Raw genomic sequence first — 5,335 nt, forward strand, 5'->3', positions numbered from 1 at the left:
TAAATGAAGATGGATTGTAAGGATGGTCTCATTTTACTATGGATCGAAAGAATCCGATTATATATTCTAGTTTTGGGATTCAATTGACATCTGACCCGATATATGTTAATTCATATTAATTCGATTCAACCTTGTTATTTCTAAATTTTTGACATGGTATTTGAATTTCTAATTGATATCAGTGACAAGTGGACAAAATTTGATAAGAATAAGTCAGAATTATAATAAATAGAAAAAAGATTGAGCAGGTCAATTTTTGGTCTAACTAAATGAAAATGAATCAAATTTTCTTGAATAAATAAAAGATAATTAAGCCACACATGAATAAAAGAAAACGTTGAAAATACTAAATAGAGACAGATTGAAAAGGATTGTCCCATGTCGCTGATAATTGAAAGAGGCAAAGTTACATAATACTAAATTTAGCTCATAAGTTAAAAGTTTAAGTTTTTAGATTAAATTAGTATCTGACTTTAATCTTAACTAATTTAACTCAGATTCATATATTATTAGTTGATGATTTAAGGTTCAATTATAAATGTCTTGGTGCGGCCATTTATCCTTTTGTACAAGTGATATATTTTTACGTTCTAATATAATATACTTCGGCTTACTGCAGCAACAAATGAACAACTGCTACAGTATTGTTTTGATAAGGGTTATTTTAATATTTAGTCATGGTTTTTAATAATCATTATTTTCAATACAGTATTGTTCAGTTAATAAATGGAATCGCTGTTGGCATCACATTAGGTTAGTTTAGTTGTGACTCTGTCAACTTATGTCTCTCTTGTATTTGCATCAACACACTCTCATTTTTCCTTGCAAATTATGTTGAATACGCACGTACGCGTATGCCAAAACTCTTCGCACGGAGCGGATGAGCACTATCGAGTCTTCTTATTTATGGGATGCCCTCAGAGAGACATATCGACGAGCGGGTTGCGGGTGAATATTTGGCAAATGCAATTGAAAGGGCACACACAATTTTAGCGACTTGGCCTCCCAAGGATCCATGAAAGATAGTTCGAAAGCAGTTGGCAGTGGCAATCAGCTTCATGAATTGAAATGGAAGGCCATGACGCATCATCATCCACATTCAAAAGGGGATCTGTGTATTTGGTCGACGGTATGTGTATTGACATCAACGGGACGACAGAGATATGTAACGCAATGCATGGTGGCAAAGAGAGACGTGAGGCCTCAGCCTTTCCCGTGCCGTCTTGAGAGAGAGAGAGAGAGAGAGTGTGTGTGTGTGTGTGTGTCTGTGTGTGTTGTTGGGGGGTGGGGGTGGAGGTCGGGGAGGTCTCAGGCTTGCGTACTTTTCGTTGTCTTCACTGGGTGGTAACAAGGAGCGCCTTCAACCACCCAAAGTTATCGTTGAAGAATTTGGATGATTTCGAAATATGGTGTATTTATATGAAGGACTTTGATTGTCCTTCAATCATGCATGTGAATTGTATTGATTGATTCTTAAATCATCATGATTGATCGAGGATTGCGACATATTGAGAATATAATAAAATCGATCGTATATACTTCTATCTTGATCATCGATTAATCATGATTTGAGCTTCAATAATGATCTCTCATTAAATCATTTTTTTTGTATCATATCCCGATAAGATTGAGCTTCTATCATGAATGTTAATATTGAAATGATATAAATAAAATACATTACGAGCAAGTGATTTTATGAGAGAATCAATTAGTTAGTCAGAGATATATACATAATATACACATAGAGAGCGGTTTGACAACTTAGTCTGTAATGAAGTGGAAGTCTATAAATAGCTTTTTGATGTTTATAGATATAGTTGGGAAATTAAAGTAAAAAAAAAATTCAAGTGTTTGACGCATAAAAACATCTTTAGTTCATGTCATATACAAGAAAGTATTGTGAACATATAATTATTAATTATATACTAGCCTTATGTGATAGCTAAGCTTTGGATGAGTCAAATTATCATTAGTTTATTGATCGAGCTGAAGGTTTCTATAAAGTTAACACTTGATCGCTAGTGAAATCCTTTAGCCATCGGATGTGGGTATTTAGTAATAAATCTATTTGGGTTCTATTTAATTTGAAATATCCACTTATACCTGATGATAATTTGTGTGAGGTTAGAAGGAATAAGGGTTCATGTGATAATATGAAGTAGGGCATTGTACTCCTCACACTTGGCTTTACGTTAATAAGGATATTTTTGAGCTTAGATGATGTGTAAGCTACTAGCAAGCAAAGGCTACTTGTAAATGTTGTCGTAGTAACGATTCTATTATATCCTTTAAAAAAATGAGTTAGGAATCCACTCCCGATTCCTCCTTCATTGAGGCCACCGGCATTTACTAATGATCTTTCTTCAATAGGCGAAGACCAACTATCCTCTTACAACTCTTTTATCATTTTCACAGATTTAGGAGATAACCTTTACAACCCACCCACCCCACTTTTAAACTGAAATCAACACTTAAAATAGAGGATGAGAATTCTCACAAGATTACATAGCGTTTTCCCTAATTTGTATTCTCAGTTTATATGTTTACCGAGCAAGGATAAGTGGGGTTTTTATAGGCCTCAAATAGATTCAAATTTAAAACCAAAATGATCTCATCCCGGGTTTTTAGGGTACTGACGGTACCACCGTTAGTATTGGGCGGTACCATCACCTAATAGGCAGACAATTAGTGGTACCACCACTTGTTAGTATGATATTGGGCAATACCACCGCTCAATCTAATATTGACTTTGGTCGGTACCACTGCCCAGTCTAGTGGTACCATCGCTTGACACAATTTGAGAGATTGTGTTTTGATAATACCACTGCTTAGTTTGGGTGGTACCACCGTCAGACCGTAATACAGGAAAATGAATAGGCTAAATAGTAGGTCCAATTCAGTCCTGATTCAGGCCTAATTGGCTCATAATTGAGTTGGCATTATTTCACCCCAATATCGACTCAATTAGATCTAAACTAACTCGATCTAGACAAATTATTATAAAGCACGAATCATATGCTGTCCGGCATGTCATTGGTTCTTCCGGCACTTCATCCGATCCTTTGACGCATCGTCCTCTCCTTCGGCGTATTGTCCAATCGGCATGTTGACTCCCGCAACTTTCGATCTCATTTACGCAATGTCCAATCCTTCGGCATGATTCCCGAACTCATGGCACGAAGTCCTTCTGCCGGCATATCGACCGATCCTTTGGCCCGACGTTCGATCTCCTAAGATGTTCAACTCCAGCCTAACGTCTGATTTCTCTTGCTTCAAACAATTTGCCTCTCCTTGATCGAAGTTACTCCTACATTACTCAAAACATAAATTAGATTATAAACTCATCAATTGATTTCATCATCAAAATCCGAGATTTAACAATCTCTCCCTTTTTTATATTGACAATCAATTGATGATGGAGTTTAAACTAAACTCCCCCTATCAATATGTCACATTAATAAAAACATTGAATTCTGAAAATCATGACTATTTCATCATTGCATGCATCATGAATATTGAAAGAATAAATTAATCACATCGTTGCATGCATCTTAAAATCATGAGTATTTTATGCATAATCAAAGTACACCATACATGATCATCGCCATAACTTCTCCCCCTTTGTCATCAACAAAAAGGAGAAGTGCAACTAGCAAGTTTTCAAGCTAGCAATTTAGCAAGATTTACATTACTTTAGAACATGCAAACTAACAAGTTGGCAAATGTTACTTCTCTTTGAAGTATGAAGGCTAGCAAGTTTTGCTTCTCTTGAGATGAGTAAGCTAGCACTTGTTTCTTAAGATGTGCAAGATAGCAAGTTTATACTTCTTTGAAATGTGCAACTATACAATTTTGCTTTCTTTTACAATATACAAGCTAGCAAATTTTACTTTCTTTTACAAGCTAGCAAGTTTTTTTTTCTTGAAATGTGCAAGCTAGCAATTTTGCTTCCTTTTATGATGTACAAGCGAGCAAAACTTTCTCCCCTTTCGTTATTGTCAAAGAGAAGAGAAGAATATAATAATATATTTTTTCTCCTTTTTTACATCAATGATTCAATCATATCATAAGATATACAAATCATAAATACAAGATAATCGTACATCATAAAATTCAAGTCATAACATGAATAAGTCAAATGATATATCATATTTAATTTAAATACATTTCTTCTTTAGAAAATACTAAGATTAATCATATGAGGACAATTAATGAAAAAATATTGATTCATAATAAATCTCAATTTATAAATATTAAGTGAAAGAATTAAGATTCGTTTGGATGAATCTTTTCTTCAGTGAAAGGAAAAATCTTGATTCATAGAAAACTTTTAAGTTGTAATCAAAAGAACAATCATGTTTCATGTAAATAATTTTCTTCTTTAGTAAATGGCAAAAAGAAACATAGGAGATTAAATATGAGATCTTGATTCACAAAAAAGATTTCAAGTTATAATTCCGAGGAATCAAGAGAAAAATCATCATTCATTTAGATAATACCCCTATTTAGTAAATAACAAAAAGAAATATTGGGAGATCAAGGATCTTGATTCAAAAAACTCAAGTATCAAGTTCATGATTTGAAGAAAACTCATTCAAATTTAATTTGTTAAATCATCAAAATCACTTTCTTATGAGATTAATAAAAATAATATAAATATATTCATTAATCTTTTTTTGAAAACTCGATAAGATTTTAGAGATAGAGACATTTTCAAGAATAATTCATTCCCTCTTTTTTTTAATGTGTTTCAATTTATGTGATTTATTTCATATAAGCATGCCTTTGTCTTTTATGCCAAACAAAAATATGCATCATCATTTAAAGCCGAAAAATAAGATTTATCATAAGAGTCATCAAGATTAAATCATCATTACTTCAAATCATTATGTATCATTAAATAATCAAGTATGATTTCATTAAACATAAAGCATTTTCAATCAAAATTATTTTGTTTGTTGTAATAATATATTTTTTTTCTTAAGTGAATCTAACTCTTTACACTTAGTGCTATGAGTTAACATATAATTGTCATGCTCAATTTATTTTAATTTTTCAAAATCACTAGAAAGAGAAGCATGAACCCCCCCTTCTTTTTTTTTTGTATTTTATATACTAATTTAAAAATAACTCATGAAATGCATCAAGTAATTTCTTAGTAAGGTAAAGGAGTTTTGGTTGTGTCACTTACCTCATTGTCAAAGGCCACCAAAGCATAGTTCACAACCTCATCTTCGGATGCACTTGATTTGTCCCATATCGCCTTAAGTGCTTTTTTCTTCTTTTGTAGCTTCTTCTTCACTTGCGGACATTCACTTTTTAAGTGCCCTACTCG

This window comes from Musa acuminata, chromosome BXJ1-3, assembly GCF_036884655.1.
Source record: "Musa acuminata AAA Group cultivar baxijiao chromosome BXJ1-3, Cavendish_Baxijiao_AAA, whole genome shotgun sequence".
In the NCBI taxonomy this organism is placed as follows: domain Eukaryota; kingdom Viridiplantae; phylum Streptophyta; class Magnoliopsida; order Zingiberales; family Musaceae; genus Musa; species Musa acuminata.